Below are 18376 nucleotides of genomic sequence, written 5' to 3' on the forward strand. Positions count from 1 at the left end.
ATTGAATAATACATGGATTTTGTTTCATTTGTAATGAAAAAGATTTAGTATGTATACTTTTTGTGAAGCATATGTTATGAATAATACATTTTCAACCACGATTTCGATGCATGTTAGCAAGATAATAATAAGATTCAGTCTCGAACATTACACAATGAAGTATCGAACATTACACTTAGTAATTACTTACACATTACATTGGATTGTATATTGCTTTTCAGATTATCATGGTCAAGTCACGTGCAGAGATTTGTAGAGATTACAGAGAACGCCTCAAACTTAAAGACAACGAGGGGTATCTACGGAAAGAGCGAGAAAGAAGGCGAAAAGGGTATGTTCCATCAAGTGAATTAAGTGCTGCTGAACGATCGGAGAGACGACGTAAAGTGCGTGAGAACGTCAGGAAATGCCGCGAGAAGAAACGTCGGTGGCTCAGGCACAAAATCGGCATGAAGAATCTTTAGATACAAGTGGTTATGAAAGTATGTGCGCGTCCACGTCAGCCGGTAATCATGAAAACCAAATGCTGGTGGCGATGAAATTTTCCCGCAGAGGTCCAAGAAAAAGACTGTCAAGAGAGCTGAAAATTGCCCAAGAAACAATCAAAGAATTGAAGAAAGACAAAACCAAACTGTTTAGGAAATTGAGAACAGAGCAGAGAAAAAAGCAGCGGATGATCAAAAGATTACAAAGATCTCCAAGAACGCCAAGGAGTAAGGCGGAAGCGATCATGAATCAGGCGGGGCTAACAAGTGCGCAGAAAGATAAAGTGAGACGAGAGATAGTGTTTGGTAATGTGGTGGCTGAACAACTGCGTTCGAGAAAAGAGGAGTCAAAATATGGTTCAACCAGTGTGTATATGCTTTTTGCTGGAAAGATTATTAAGAAATACAGATGCAATGCAGCCCTTTGTTCGAAGGTTGGCTTGAACAAGACTACATTGTCAAGGTACTCTGCTTCTTCGGCTCCTGTGGCAAAAGATACAGCTATGATGACAAGAAAGTATGAGAGAATGGTCATAGGTTTCCTTGAAAGAGACGACAATAGTCGTATGCAACCAGGAAAGGCAGACAGTGTGAAGTATGGAGTTGAGAGAAACAAGTCAGAGTGTTAACGGACTACATGCACAACTTACATCAGAAGTACCTTTCAGAAAATCCTGCTTGTACAGTTTCATTTGCCATCTTTTGTCGAATCAGACCAAAGTACATCCAGCTATCAGCATTTATATCGCGAAGTAGTTGTTTGTGTACTAGACATCAAAACATGGCACTGACGGCAAAGGTTCTGAGAAGTGAAGGTATCAATGTGTCTGTAAACCCAGAGGTATTTGTTAAAGGATATTTAGATGTGCAGACAGTTCTTGACAAAGTTTCGAAAGACAACGTAAAAGTGCCACAGTGGAAGCGTCTGAAGGTTCACGATAAAGGCAAAACTAAACAAGTTATGAGGATTGAAGAAATAAACATGACAAAACAAGAGTTTGTTGACCATATACAGAACCAGAAGCAAGACTTTAGTGAACATGTACAAAGAGTGAAGACCCAGTACTCTGAAATCAAAAGTCTCAAGCAAAACTTGCCAGAAAAGCATGTTGTATTACAAATGGACTTTGCCGAGAATTATTCATGTCGCAGTTCCTCCAAAGAAATACAATCAGCCTACTTTAACCAGACATTTGTCACTCTGCACCCTGTGGTATTGTATTTCAAACTGAATGATGAGTTGACACACAAAAGTATCGTTATTATATCTAATACCTTGTCGCACAATGCCAGCACTGTAAATGCATTTATAGATAAGGTGATGGAGGAAGTGAAACTATTAGTTCCAGATGTGCAAGTTTGCCATTACTCGACTGATTGTCCTACCTCACAATACCGTAATAAACAGATCTTTGATACAGTTGCCAACCATGAGCTATTGTACGGTTGCTCAGCTGTTTGGAATTATTTTGAATCGGGCCATGGCAAGGGCCCATGTGATGGCTTAGGAGGTACAGTTAAGCGGATGGCCGACAAAGCTATAAAGACAGGTAAGTTTGTGATTCAGGATGCTTCTGATTTTTAGCTCACCTGAGCACAAAGTGCTCAGGGTGAGGTATTGTGATCGCTCACCGTCCGGCGTCCGTCCGTCCGTCCGTCCGTCCGTCCGTCCGTCCGTCGTCCGTCCACACTTTCCTTTAAACAACATCTCCTCCTAAACCAACAGGCCAATTTTGATGAAACTTCACAGGGATGTTCCTTGGATGGTCTTCTTTAAAAATTGTTCAAAGAATTGAATTCCATACAGAATTCTGGTTGCCATGGCAACCAAAAGGAAAAACTTTAAAAATCTTCTTCTCAAAAACCAGAAGCCCTAGAGCTTAGATATTTGGTGTGAAGCATTGCCTAGTGGACCTCTACCAGTTTTGTTCAAATCATGACCCTGGGGTCAAAATTGACCCGCCCCAGGGGTCACTTGATTTTATATAGGAAAATCTTAAAAATCTTCTTCTCATAAACAAGAAGTCCTAGAGCTTAGATATTTGACATGTAGCATTGCATAGTGGACCTCTACTAAAGTTGTTCAAATCATGACCCCGGGGTCAAAATTGACCCCACCCCAGGGGTCACTTGATTTTACATATGAAAATCTTCAAAAAATTTCTAAAAATAAACTAGAAGGCCTAGAGCTTAGATATTTGACATGTAGCATTGCCTATTGGACCTCTACAAAATTTGTTTAAATCATGTCCCCAGGGTCAAATTTGACCCCCCCAGGGGTCACTTGATTTTACATAGGAAAATCTTAAAAAATCTTCTTCTCAAAAACCAAAAGCCCTAGAGCTTAGATATATGGTGTGAAGTATTGCCTAATGGACTTCTACCAAGTTTGTTCAAATCATGACCCGGGGTCAAAATTGACCCCGCCCCAGGGTTTACTTGATTCTACATAGGAAAATCTTAAAAAATCTTCTTCTCAAAAAGCATAAGCCCTGGAGCTTTGATATTTGACAAGTGGCATTGCCTAGTGGACATCTACTACAGTTATTTCAAATCATGACCCAGGGGTCAAAATTGACCCCGCCCCAGGGATCACTTGATTTTACATAGGAAAATCTTCAAAAAAAAAATCTAAAAATAAACCAGAAGGCCTAGAGCTTAGATATTTGACGTGTAGCATTGCCTAGTGGACCTCTACTAAATTTGTTCAAATCATGACCCCGGGGTCAAAATTGACCCCGCCCTAGGGGTCACTTGATTTTACATATGAAAATTTCTAAAAATAAACCAGAAGGCCTAGAGCTTAGATATTTGACATGACATTGTAGCATGGCCTAGTAGACTTCTACAAAAAAAATTCAAATCATGACCCCTGGGGTTAAATTGGCTCCACCCTATGGGGTTACTTGATTGTACATAGAAAAATCTTTAAAATTTTCTAAAAAAAACAACAGAAGGCCTAGAGCTTAGATATTTGACATGTAGCATTGCCTAGTGGACCTCTACAAAAATTGTTCAAATCTTGACTCCCCCTCCCCCAACGCAGGGTCAAATTTACCCAGCCCCAGGGTTACTTGATTGTACATAGGGAAATCTTCATAAATTTGCTAAAAATAAACCAGAAGGCCTAGATCTTGTTCAAGTAAGCAACTCTACTCAGGTGAGCGATATAGGGCCATCATGGCCCTCTTGTTATACTTGGGCCACTGAAAAGTCAACCTTTGTAAATGTTTCGTTCAGATTCGTTGCTGACTCAGCGATTTCGCAAAAGGTAGGTGAAATTTCAAAATTCAATGCAGATTTGCGCCCAATAAAGGGACGATGAAACTACACGCAGTTGCCAGTGACGGTCAGTCTGCAATATGGGTCAGAGAAACAAATTGTTATTGCGCACTTTGTTTATCTGGACAACGATGTAATACCTGGAGAAAAGAAACCACTCGCAAGGTAAAGCCAAGTGGTGCTTCTACAAAAGGAACGTCTACAAAAGGTACAGACAAATCATTAAGTCCAGTAGACATACAGGCAGATAAATACGTTGCTGCAGTCTATGATGCAAGTTGGTACATCGGAAAGGTAGTTGACACTGACAACGATGATGATGAGATAGAGGTTTCATTTATGGAAAGAAAGAAACAGATGTATCAATGGCCAAGAAGACAAGATAAGATATGGGTAAAAAAATCTGATGTACTGTGCGTAGTTCAGCCACCGGCAGCAACAGGTAAATGTAAGAGAATGTTCAAGTTGTCCGAAGCAGACAAAAATGAGGTTGAGGCTTTGTATACAGCTAAGTATTAAATAGCAAATACTTTTAAGTTGAAAACAGTATCAAAATTTCCTGTTACCCATCACATGGGCTTTTGTCATGTCCTATATCATTTACAATGTATTGTTCGATACCCATCACTCAGTTATTTGACATAATTATTCGTTTGTTAAATAGAAAAAACATGTTTTGAACATCATTTTAGATAATTGTTTGGAAATTGCATAGAATAGGATGTTTCCTTGCAGTTACCTAGTTATTACCTCTAGCTGATATTTGAGGTGTAATAGTCGCTACAATAGTAAGTTTAATTATAGAAGGTGTCAGTTCAGTTAAATTGTTCCCAATATACACTCTTTCGTAGTACAGTTTGTTCGAACTGAATATACTCTAACAACCAGAGATATGTTAAACTGTTCAGAGACAATATAGGAGTATTGTCATAACAAAATTAGATAATTCTCCTGTTAAATGAAGCGTTTGAACATTTAGAAGCCTTAAACTTTACCTAAATCAAAGCTGAACTATAGTATAACCATATGTTACCAAATGACGTATTAACATTTCCCAAGTTTTAACAACGGGATAAGAGTTGTTGTTCCTATAAAGATTGTTTAGTGCTAGTGATGTACGATACATTTTACTTGAGTATTTCAACCCATATATATAGTATAGCATATGTACACAAGAAAAGGTTGGGTTCTTCCATGGTGAAGCCATTGTATCAATATTAACATTTCAAAGTCAGTTAAAGTTGAAGCGAACATTCATTTACGGAAATAAAATTTGAAATGGGGTACATACATTTTGAGTTCAGTTGAATCGCAATGTTTAGTTTACAAAGATTTTTGATAACATTACGAAAAGTATTTGTAGTCAGAAATTTATAAGTAAGCAAGTTTAATTTAACTTATCCATGTATGCATTTTCAATTATGAGTCCTATAAACGCTTGCCTAAAATCATATACATGAAATTTTAAGGGTTATTTTGCACAAGTACCATGGTAGTGTACATTACATTGACAAAATACGCACAAATGTTGTTGCTATTTTCAGTCGCCATTATTAACATTTAAAAAACAAACAAACAAAAAAATCAACACTTTTCCCTAACAAAGAGTTCAAACGAAGTCCGAAACAAGATCTCTGTGTTAGGTTTCAACTGTCACTGAAAGTGCCACTGGGTTTTCCTGTTCCATTAGTTTAACATTTAACAAAACAATGGAAAAAACAAGGAAGAATATCCAACGGGTAAAACCCCGTTCCAAAATCATAGCCTCACCTAAGCGTAAATCACAGCACGCGGACGGAAACAAATTTAAACAAAGGCACAAAGACAAGAATTCGAGGACAAAAAGAACAACTGAATTAACATAGTGGGGACCGCCCTGAAACGGTCAGTGGCAAAACCAAGACTGGCGACCTTCCACCGGTTTATGATACGCACTTTACCTCATTCTTACTCCCACTATGTTCCAGAGTCACATGAAAGAGTAAGTTAAATTTATCCCCGCAGGTTGAATGTCTCAACACCCACAGTGGCAACAAACTGCTTCGTGCAAGGTCAAACATTTTAATCCCAGATCTTGATCTAAAGTAGTAGTCAGTATTCGGATTATAGATGTATTCACTTCAAATAAAAACATAACTTTGAGGGCTGGTTCAAGTTTATCTTTGTTCAGTTGATGTTTTATTTCAGAAGATGAATTAGTTGGATATACATGTACTGTCATACTTAGAACGAGGGCTTTAGTTCAATACAAAATAGTTTGCTACTAAGTTTAAAGTATTCTTATATGACAAAACATGTCTTTCGGCGACGCCGTCTACATTTGTTTTCGATACCTATGCCACGTGACTTCAGTTTGCAAATCAAACTACTTGATAACGCATTATAGATAATTTATCAAAATGGAAGATTTATGCACCACTCTGTCTGATTGGACGAGAGTGTGAATTTCTTTCACTCTGTTGATTGTGCTACGCTGAGTGAAATGTAGACAAAGCGTTTATCCTAAACGACGCTGTTCACAGTTTTAAAGCTAACTTTGGCTCAGTATATTTAGCAAGAATATTGATATATCTCAAAATGATAAGTAAGTTTAATAAATATGATAAAAACCTGTTCAAATAAAAACATATATCAAATTAAAGAAAGAGCTGAATACGGTCTGCGTATCACATGAATTAGGGTATGATAAGAGTCTTTTGTGTAGAGAAGTGCTTTTTAAAAGATTTTCCTTTTTACAATTGCCGTCTGTATATGAAAAGGTTTCTTGTTTTTGTGACTTATTCAAATTGCGTATTAAAATGAGTACTTATTTGCTTTGATATATGTGTTATAAATTATTTAACTGATTTATTATATATGAATATTTTTCTTTAGTATGGTATGCAAATATTGAATTCAGTTGAAATCTGTTTTATTATATATATACTATATAATGACTGAAAATCATTACACTGAAATGAAGGTACGCTGCATACAGTTTATCCATGTGATATGACTACGGTCAAACTTTGCTTATGAAACAGAAATATTGAAATAATTACAATTGTATGTTTTGCTTGACCTTCACTTGACGTCATTGTACAAAGATTCATGAATAGCGAATATACATTTGTTAAAGCGGGATCAGTTGGCCTATTTCAGAAATAAATAAAAGTAGTGAATAAAAAAATCCTTTTATTGATTTTTTCTCGTGTATTCCAATCAAACTTGATTTGTAGCATCTTTATTAGGCCCGCAGCCAACTTTGTTCAGCAGGGACATTTGGCCTTTTTTAGGGGCTGCTAGAGCTAAAACTAGAAATGCCTTTATACAGCGTCTCATGAACAGCTTGGTGGATCTTTGTCATACTTGGTCTGGAGCATCATTATAAGGTCCTCTTCCAAATTTATTTATATTGGAACTTGGGCTCAATTAGGGACCACTATAGCTAAAAGTAGATATGCCTTTCTTCGCATTAACCACTAAAATGTAATGTTTATCACTTGATGTGTAAAAATATCGTAAGGTCTCCTGCTATTTTGTTACAAATGGGGATAGGGACCAATTTAGCTAAACATATAAACACGTTTAATGACCTCTCCTCATGAACCGCTTCATGAGTCTTCATCAAACTACTGCTGTAATTATTTGTCTAAGGATAAACGAAACAAAATAGCAACCCTACGAAACCTTTGCGAAAAATTAAAAGAGAACATTTAAATTGTTAAAGTGCGGTGTTTAGTTTTGCAATTTGAAAAATGTTAGATGGAAGATGAATGTTAGATGAAAAATTCATAAACTTCTTTCCTTATTACATTTCGCCGACCATCATTTTTAAAGATATTTTTTGTTATTAATGCATGCGCGTTCAGTGGCCTATCTACTTTCTGTTGTTGAAATTAATACCACGGTAAATAGAAAAAAAATCTAAATACAATTTACCGTTACCGCCTGGCTCTGGTTAACAAAATAATTGAACCAAAATCATGATTATGTTTCGTCTACCATAGGTCATAATAAATAACGTAATAGACAAATATAAATATTGTTGTTTCTCACGTTCATTTGATTTTTTGATATCCATTTTCGGGTCATGAATTTTGAACCCCACCATATACAACAGTAACAAACCGTAGTAAAATGATTATGAAAACACGGACGTCGAACGGTGATCGCCACGGCAAATTGAAATTATTTAACACTAGTGTTATATATTTTGACATTAGATACCCTATCCATGATACTTTATAACAGTTTCAATTGTGTGTGTATGATTTATAGATACAGAGTATCGCATTTTTTTAACACGAGGAAGAATTTTCCTGTGTAGCTTTGATATACGCAAATGCTTCATTTACATGCTTGACTGTGAATACAGAGGTCCACTGTTCGAATCTCGGACCAGGAACTGGAAATTTCTGAGATGCTCTTAAGTGTCTCCCACCTAACCAGAGGCATGTATTGGTTCTTACCAGGAAATACGGCTTCGCTTGTATCGGTGCTATATACCGGGCACGTTAAAGAACCAGACTGTATATTCGCAAAGAGCTTGGCTAAGTTAGCCGGACACGTCTGTATCTAAAACGTTCTCTCTGTCTGTTCTGGAGGCTTTATCTCATTCTGTCCCTCTGGACAGATCTTTCTGTGTCTGTACTAGATAAAGGATGAATTTCGCGCTCTGTGTGGCTGCATTTGCTTTATGTAAAGCGCCTTTGAACGTGTTTATCATGGAAAGGGCGCTATATAAATCTGGTATAATAATAACAATAATAATAATAATAACAATTACTATAACAACTGAGTTTGTTTACATTTGCTCATATCCCCGAAGGAATGCCTGCGGCTCCGTATATGTTCCATTTATAATGACTGCGTTCAATATTATTAATTTGCATAATGATAATAGAAACTTCTAAATATTTGGCTGCTTTTAAGGATGAATTTTATTTCTTAGTTTGTAAAAATGTTAAAAATAGTCTAAATCGCCAACGTGAGCTCATCCCTGAGCTATTCGGCTACCTCCTTAATGTGCGAGACGTCATAATTTTAGTTCGATTTAAATCAAATAATGCTGACAAATTCATATCATCGCAAGCGTTCCTGCAGGATGGGTGGGTTTCATTTTATTTTATATATTTTTTTTTGGGGGGGGGGGGGGGGGGGGGTGAGGGGAGGATCCGTCTTTTGGTTTATAGGATAGGAACGTGGTTTATATTTTTGTTCGAGGGAATAGTAATAAATTAGGAACTACAATAATTATTTGTCATTTCAGAGATTGTTTGGATGTAATTCTCAGTATATTTTCGAACGACATTATTTCCTTAGTTTTCCAAACAGATTAAAGTGCATACTGCTACAATTATTTTTGAGGGCGCTGTTCTGGGTGCATTTTGGGATGGGATTAATTAACCGGTTTTCTAATTTATTTCATTCATAAACATAAACATCACTCGATGTGTAAAGCATTTAACTGACAGAAGGATTCCCCTTCCGTAAATGACGTCATCGAGCATTGCCTCGCGCACACATATTTTGGCTCTTATTGGACTATACTTCTTACTTGTCACTGTTAAATACCGAGAAACCAGAATACATTTGACATTATGTGCATATGGAAAGTTTTGTATTTGTTTATTTTACTACTTACCAACCATTGGCAAGGCTACCAAGAAAAAGCGACTGCATGGGCATACAAGGATGTAGTCCCTCTGGGATATCTATGTACAATGTAGCCAGTTTATATGGTATACAAGAGTCCACTCTATGTGACAGAACCTTTGGGAACTAGCCAGTGACAGGACAGAAAGATAATCTGCCCAGCTGTAGTCCACCACCAACATTTACTGCACAAGAGGAGCGGAAACTAGTTGAATTTATCAGCTATATGGCAAGCATAGGGTATGGTTATATCTCCGCTGAATTTCTAGGCTTGCAATATGACTGGATTTATATTAGGAAGGAAGAAACAGGGTGGTCCAGCGTTTGCAGAATCACGGTATACAGAATTCAAAAGACGGAACTCGGACGTGACTTTAGCCAAATCCCAGAGACTGTCTGTGCTTAGAGCAAAGTGTACCTCTGAGGAGACCAGGAACAGGTATTTCTGTGAACTGGCGAAAGTTTAAAAGAACCACAACTTTGTGAATGACCCAGAGTTTATCTGGAATGCTGATGAACAGATTTACTAACGGACACAAACCCCGCTATGTTAAATATATGTACTTATGTATGAAGAGAACAACACCACCGGCCATATCCTCAAACAGCGGGAAACAGTGACAGTCATAGCATGTGGAAGTGCTGCAGACAGTAGATTACAACCATACTTCGCCATCCCGGGGGTGAAACGGAATCAGGACCATTTGACGGGGTTGTCCTTGTCCAGGATCAGCTGTTACTGTGAAAGAGAGTGGATGGATGGTCTAACTAGGTTGTATTTATGGAATAGCGCCTCCTGAAGCATGTTTCAACGAAGGGCCATCCTGTCTTTTTTTCTTTTTGATGGACACAGATCCCATGTTAACCTGACACTTCCTGATTGCAGAGAAGCAAACAATATAGTGATATTTGTGTTATCACATGACACGTCACATGTTGTACATCCCCTTGATATTTGTTGCCTTGGAACATTAAAGCACATCTACCACAGTAAGTGCCAGGCTTTCATGCGCAGGAACTCAATGAGTCCAGAAAGTGCCATTGTCGACATTGCCTGGTCCATCTCGTGGCAATTACAGCTAGGATTTAGAGGACGACTATCATATGACTATGAGGAGGTCGCTGAGAATGATATGTGTTGTGTTCGTTGGAAGTTCACGCCAGAGCCCATGAACCTTACGTTCGCACTTGTCGAGTGGGGACAGTGTGATAACTGATAAGTGGTCACTGGACATACCTCAAATAGCTGTAATGTAAAGTATATGAGGACATTTCTAATTACATACGCCTCTTATATGGACGAAGACCAGTCCATTGACATGAAGCACGCCGATAACCTTATGTTTAATATCCATTATTTAATGTCTTGAAAACAGTAAACTCGACCCTGTTATTAGATAGACATTCATTAATACAGGTATTCATTTAATATTTTAAACCTAAAACACGATTTGAGACAAGAAGCGGAAGGAGTCTTATTTCAAATGGTGGCTGCCTTTGTAATAATGTTTTATGAAAGCCCGAGGAACCAATTATGCACATAATGTTGGACAAAAAAAATCAGTTGTGGGGACATGTTCTCCCTTTGCAAAACAAATTGACTGAACTACAGAGAGGCCGTAGCCAAGACTAGAGTGAATGAGTGACCCATATATCTAAGGGCTTATCATACAGGTAGCAAGTTTTATTTATAACCCAGTCTCTACTGTGCTGATACTAAATCTCATTTTCAAGTGGATAATGGTTCATTACACTTTATCTTTTAATTAACTCGTTCTTAGGAACTATTTGCAATCATTACCACTGTTTTTATCTTATTAGAGAAGAATGTTGAACTGTCATAAAGTTTGTCTGTCTGGAGGTTTAGAAATTCGAACTGATCTTTTTATATAATGTTCCTTTGAAGTTTCTTGCTCTTGTTTGTCAGATAGGTCAATTATTTCCTGTTCACAGTTCCCTGAAGATTCATTCATTTTTGTTTATTGGTGTGTGGAGGCAATCCTGTTTGGTCTTGCAATCTGTTTGATATTGTACTACCGATGACCTAGGAAATGATCTTAAAAATTTTGAAATTCCTCAAAGAATACCATTGTCAGTTTCTTCATGAAAAGACAGTGGATTTTTATCTTCCGAATCTACTGCCGTATTGCTCTTGATCTTTTATCCATACCATGCCCCCTCATAAATTTGACTTTTAACTTGTTTTTGTTTAGGCGCGTTTTCCGTTCAAGTGACCTTTTCTATGTTTGGACATTTAGGCCGTAACTTATTTGGATTGATGGACACAGTATTTTGTAATATTCCACCGAACGAGAGTTCTGAAGGCAAAAATTCATAATGTAGCGGCGTTGTCCATTAGGCTAACAGAGCTAAATATGGATCGTCTGCCTTTCTAAGCATTTGTTTAATTGTTCTGACTGCTCCTTTTGCAGTTCCATTTGCTTGGGCTACTCATTATATGCGTGAAACCATATTTCGTCACGAAGTCACGAAATGCAGAAGAATTATATTGACTGCCGCAGTCAGAGTGTGCGTACTCTGGAAATCCATGTCGGGCAAATATATATTTCATGTGCATTATGACAGCACTTGACTCTAAACTTGTAACTTTGGATATCTCAATGTACAACAGTTTATAAATATGTTTAGTTTAAACTTATTTTTTGTATGTCATTACATAAATAATGTACAGCAAATGTGATAAAGGAATTGGACAGAAAGCTTATTATAAATACGTCGGCCTTTTAGCTCAAATAAATCCGTAGCAAGGCTTTGCGAAGGACGACTGGGAAATTCCATAGATTTCATGGCCTCAGTCTGATCTGCTTATTGCTCTATGCATGTTCGATAGGACTTTCCCAAAGATTCTAATTGTTTTGGTTACCCAGGCCACCAAACTGACATCTTTGCCTTATAGCGGCATTTCACATTACCCTGGTGATTTTCATTAAATTTCTCTAAGATCTCATTCTGCAGACTTTCTGGTACAATTGACCTTGAATCTTTGAGTAAGGTATCCTTATTGTCCATGGCTTCATCTCACCCCTGTACTGCTAGAATGGCAGCAATTTATCAGAAAGTGCAGATTTCTCTGGCCATTAATCAGAACAGTAGATAAAAAGGTTCTTACAAATTTCATCCTCAGAGTAGGCTGATTTAATTTGTTCCAGTCGGTCATTACCTGATTTACAAAGGCATTACTCTCTAGGAATAAAGCTTAATCTTGTTTGGATTGGCTGCTAATTGGTGCTCTTGACAGACAGTCTGCATTGCCCATTCACCAGAGAACACAGCTATCGGAAAGAATATGTCATATTTTGACAGACCAGATATCCTTTATTTAATGTCTTGAAAACAGTAAACTGGACCCATTTTTAGATAGGCATCACGTAATTGTTGTTTGATTTAACATCTTAAACCTAAACACTGTTTGAAACAAAAAGTAGAAGGAGCCTAATTTCAAATGTTGGCTGCCTTTATAATAATGATTTTATGAAAGCCTGAATAATTTAACGAACAAATAGAATAAACATTTAGGCTAGATCTTTTCATTACCACAACAATGGCGTCACGGGATTGAAGTATTGAGCCACACGAATATAGATATTAATAGAATGAAAAAATAAATCCCGACATCATATGTTATCAGTCCCAGAATATAATATTAGATACATCCTCCGCCTGTGTTGATAAAACGATTATCAACATAACGCATTTGTATAGTGTTTCTCTGTATTTGCAGATACCGGAGTATTACTTCTTAATATCTGTATCCATGTATGTACTTATGTAATATGAAAATTTGTTTCTAAAACTGCGCTGAATATTTCCAGCCTTATCTAATTGTGGAGCGAGCTCCATCAAATGCTTAAGGTCACTTCAACCTCACTACTGTATGCTCGGAAGCCCGTTTGGGATATAGGATTCTTTCATACGGATATAGGAACGCTTGCTAGCAGAAGGTTTATAGGATTAAGTTATGTGACCGCCCACATTGGGTCTTCTTTTTCCATTTGATAAAAATTTGATAACTTTCAACACAAAAGCAAAAATGGATGAAAACAGGTAACACCATGTTCCAAACTCACAACGTTTCCTACAGCACGCGTGCACGCACGCACGCACACACACACACACACTCACAAGCAACTTCATGCCAGGTCAACAATAAATCCCTGATCTTGATATCAATTAGTTGTTAGTAATGGCATCCTAAACTTATTTAGTTCAAGTAGAAACATTATGAGGAAAGATGCAAGGTTATCTTCGTTCACTTGATGTTTCATTTCAAAATATTGAGTACCCGTCCGCTTAGCTCAGTAGGTAGAGCGTCGGTTTACAGATTGCGGGGTTGTGAGTTCGATCCTCGGGCTGGGCGTATGTTCTCCATGACTATTTGATAAACGACATTGTGTCTGAAATCATTAGTCCTCCACCTCTGATTCATGTGAGGAAGTTGGCAGTTACTTGTGGAGAACAGGTTTGTACTGGTGCAGAACCCAGGGACACTGATAAATCAACTGCACGCCGTTACATGGCTGAAATACTGTTGTTAAACGGCGTTGAACCCAAAAAAAAACAAACCAACAAAAGATTGATTAGTTGCGTATTCCGTCATATCAAAGAAGCAAATGTTGTAATCCAAAGTTGCTTTTTTTTTCTTTTTTTTTGGGGGGTATGAAGCGTTATGTATTCTCATATGACCATGACCAATCCTGTCCTTCTTGCCTACACAAGCGCGTGTAGGTGACGTCAAGCTGATCTATAACATGATGTTGCATTTAACACCACGGTAATTAGTAAAAATATAAAACATACCGTGTTTTCGACGTCTGACTCCTATAAACAAAATGAGGATGCTGTTTCGTATAACATATCAATTAACGTAATAATCATAGATAATAGAGTATAGTAATTGCACAATATTTAGGCATTCTGAAATGCAAACAAATAAACAATAACATGAAATTAAATAAAAACACTACGTTTACGACACAAACAGTGATTCCTCGTTGGCCGAGCGGTCACAGTATTTGTGTTAACTTTTTCGTCGGGAGTTCGGTTCTCATACCCGTAAAAAGTATTTTTAAACTGTATTTAATTCCTTTTTCTAGTACGATTCAACGAAGACAACATGTAATTATGTTTAAATACACTTCGCCTGTAATATGATCTATTTTTTAAGCTTTCCTGTGATATTTTAAAGCTCAACGGATTAGTTTTATAACTTTTATATCAATTTTACACTACACTTCAAACAGCATTGCCCGGTCATAGTTTCTGTATCGAGCGAATTAAAGGTATCACCGATTTTATACGAAAATAAGACACAAAATAATGAATTAGAAACACGGGAAAAACAAACTTACACAACATATGTACATTAAATGCAAAATAAAAAATGTTGGACGGATGCAAGGTTCGAACCATTCGAACTATCACAACAAAATGATTACATGTCCATCCACTCATCTTACCATGCCATCAAGCCAACTAATGATCTTAATTTACTTGTTTCTCCGAGTGCTAATAATTGTGAATCTACATATTGCTAAAATAAAAACGCCATAATACTGTGCGGTATTGTCCGTAAGTATTGACCTGGCACTCATGAATAGTCCGTATATTTCCGTAAATTTATTTTCGGTGTCCGAATATGAAAGCGATATAACTATTACATATATGATTTTGAATTGATTCAGTTAACTATGTGGACAAAGCGTTTAGCTGCTAATATCAGGGCTGCGGGATCAAGTCATACGTCTGACCATATCATTTTTCCTCAAAATTTCATATGCAAACTTACTACTTATTTGAACAAGACTATTGGCCAGTTATATAGCGAATTTTATGGTACAAATAAAGGATTCGTTATCATTTGGCTTCATTCTACCCGTCAACATCATTGTATCCTATAAAATGTTGTTTACTTTTATCAGGTGATCCAATGTTTCATTTCATCAGTAGCTCCTATTTGATGTCCAATGACCTTAACATCTGATGACATCAGGTTTTTCAGCCCGCCCCGCTTAGCTCAGTAGGGAGAGCGTTGATCTACGAATCGCGGGGTTGCGAGTTCGACCCCCGGGTGGGGCGTATGTACTCCGTAACGATATGATAAAAGACATTGCGTTTGAAATCATTCGTCCCCCACCTCTGACAATTACTGTTTTTTTCAGGAAGCGGACTCGAGAGGGGTTCCAATAAGCTTGAAGCTTTCATCACAATCGAGCTAAAACAAATTAGTATACACTAAACTAAACATCTTTTTTCTGTGGTACAACATGGATGACACAAATTTTTAGGTGTAGTTTAACCTGTCTCTACCTGTTAAAGTTGTTTGTGGAATTAGAATTATTTTGTTTGTGTGGATGATCGTTTCTGTTAATAACATAAGTTTGGGTCAAGGTTTTGAATTGCAACTTATTTGTATGTTGTCTTGTTTGTTGTTGGCCTTTTTTTCTCTCCTCCAGCCCGTTCCCTGTATGCATTTGCGCCTATTCTTCCTTCGTTTACTATTAGAGTGAGTTATCGTGTCAACCATAAATTTGGCCACCGGTTCGTCCTGGGGCGGTGCTCCACTGTGTTTTTTTGTGTGTTTTTTTTTCTCCAGGTTGTTTGCAGTTTTTGTGTGTGTGTCTTGGTCGGTTCCCTACTTAGTCGTTTTTTCTTGCTCTTCTGTGTCTGTTTTCGTTTTAGGAACGTGGCTTTCCCTGTTGTATATTCCTCCTTTCCTTTTTTCCGCTTTCCCCAACAATTCTATTCTTTTATCTTTTAAAATGTACTTGTTCGATTTTTGAAGCTACATATCAGCTATATTTTCCGTTGCAGTTTCATCAGCTCGACTATTCGAAGAATAGGGGAGTTATCCTACTCGCCCCGGCCTCGGCGTTAGCGTGAGCGTCACACAAATGTTTGTGTACCACCCCAAATATTTTCAAAGGCCATTGTGATATTGCTTTGATATTTTGCATACTTGTTTACCATCATGACCCCAGTCTGTAAAAAGGAGGAGACAACTCTATCAAGCATTTTGACTGAATTATGGCCCCTTTTCGACTTAGAATAAATGTTAAAGTTTGCGTACCACCCCAAGTATTTTCAAAGTCCATTGAGATATTGCTTTGATATTTTACATACGTGTTAACCATTATGTCCCAAGTCTGTAAAAAGGAGGAGGCAATTCTATCAAGCATTTTGACTGAATTATGGCCCTTTTCGACTTAGAATAAATGTTAAAGTTTGCGTACCACCCTAAATATTTTCAAAGTCCATTGAAATATTGCTTTGATATTTTGCATACTTGTTTACAATCATGACCCCAGTCTGTAAAAAGGAGGAAGCAACTCTACCAAGCATTTTGACTGAACTATGGCCCCTTTTCGACTTAGAATATGCTTATTGTAATGTTATAGTTTTACTCATAGCTTATAGTATACTATCAAGCACTGAGAATAGTCGAGCGCGCTGTCCATTGACAGCTCTTGTTTTGTCTCTGTATTTCGGGTGCTCTGTGCTACCGGGAAATCTACTCTTATATTTTATCCTTAATTGGCTAATATGTTTAAGTCACCCAGTTGGTGTGTCAACAAAAACTTGGCTCGACATTGTTTCCCTTTGGGCTTCAGCATTCTAGTCGTTACGTTTGGTCACGTTTGTATAAAATATCAATGCACTTATATTAAAAATTTTTTCGTTTCCATCAATGTCTGAATTGGAAGATTAAATTCGCCTGGTTTGGTTTATTCCACGCTGTTTATTACAGCGAAAGCAGGCTATCGACGCCAGGCTACTGTACAAGACAAAATCATTTTTAATGACTATGAATGTTTGGCTTGAAAGAATATTTGAACCGTCATATTGTAACATGACATCGGCAATCAATGCATCAGTGGCAACAACTTAAAACTGGAACAGAAACTGTTTTTTGTACCTTGCTTTTCAAATGTCCAAATTATATCAACATAAATGCTTCTATTTATGAAATAAGCGTGTAAAAAAGCACTCTGTGTAAATGAAAAAGAGCTTGTCACCATAAAGATTTTATCAGGTAAGGGATGCGACATATGAGTTTCTATTTTTTCTTTCATATTGTCGTAGAAAGTTCGTAGGAAGTTCAATAAGCTATATAAAACTCAATAATGAATTCATTAAAAGCATAGAACATAAAGAAGGAAAATAAATCAACACTCTTCATGCCAAGTTACATCAAAATCCTATTTTCGTCGTATATGTAAAAATATAAATATGGTCCAACAAACCAGTGTAATGATTAGATTATTTATTGCATCTATTCTATGTTAACAGAAATTGACTAAAGTAAATATCCAATTCTACCAGTTTCTCATGCTAAAATCCCCAACGTGTCTCGTGATATATCACTTATATAGATGAAAACATAACTGTTTCAAACATACGAGTACGTTCCTGTCGGAAACATGACATGTAAAACGTTGGTTTAAATAGTGGCTAAGTTTTAGCTGCAATAGCAATATAATTGTTAGTTTAAAGATTATCTGTATTAAAAGGGAACATGCCACTTTTAGCAATATCTTTATTTAGAAAGGGCTCAATAAAACATCAAAAGCGGCGAAAAAAATATGAAAATTGAAGTTTAAACGATAAACATTTTGCAATTTGAATATTATGAATTTTTTGAAATGGCAGCCATTTTTGGCACAGTGGTTTCATGGTTCTTTCCATATTACCAGATACGATATTTCTGGTACTAATATATTAAATTTAAGTAAATGTGAAAAGTTAATTCAAGATATTAACTTTTACATACTATTTAAGATTTTTTTTACTTTATGACCCACAAAATATTATTGTCTTTGTGATTATTCACTGATTTACCGTATATGGTAATGCCCACATAAGAACGATGATGTCACTGTGCCAAAAGTGGCTGTTATTCTAATACATGGATAACATTCAAATGCCTATGACTTTGTTTTATCTATAGCCCAATT

The 18376-nt window shown here is 36.9% G+C and overlaps 1 protein-coding gene across 1 annotated transcript in view; it reads right to left on the reverse strand.

The window, feature by feature from the left end:
* LOC123527787 (beta-1,3-galactosyltransferase 1-like) overlaps positions 1 to 18376 on the reverse strand; it is a 59296-nt gene that overhangs the window by 25611 nt on the left and 15309 nt on the right. The window lies entirely within an intron of this gene.

Source organism: Mercenaria mercenaria, chromosome 14, assembly GCF_021730395.1.
Source record: "Mercenaria mercenaria strain notata chromosome 14, MADL_Memer_1, whole genome shotgun sequence".
Lineage (NCBI taxonomy): Eukaryota > Metazoa > Mollusca > Bivalvia > Venerida > Veneridae > Mercenaria > Mercenaria mercenaria.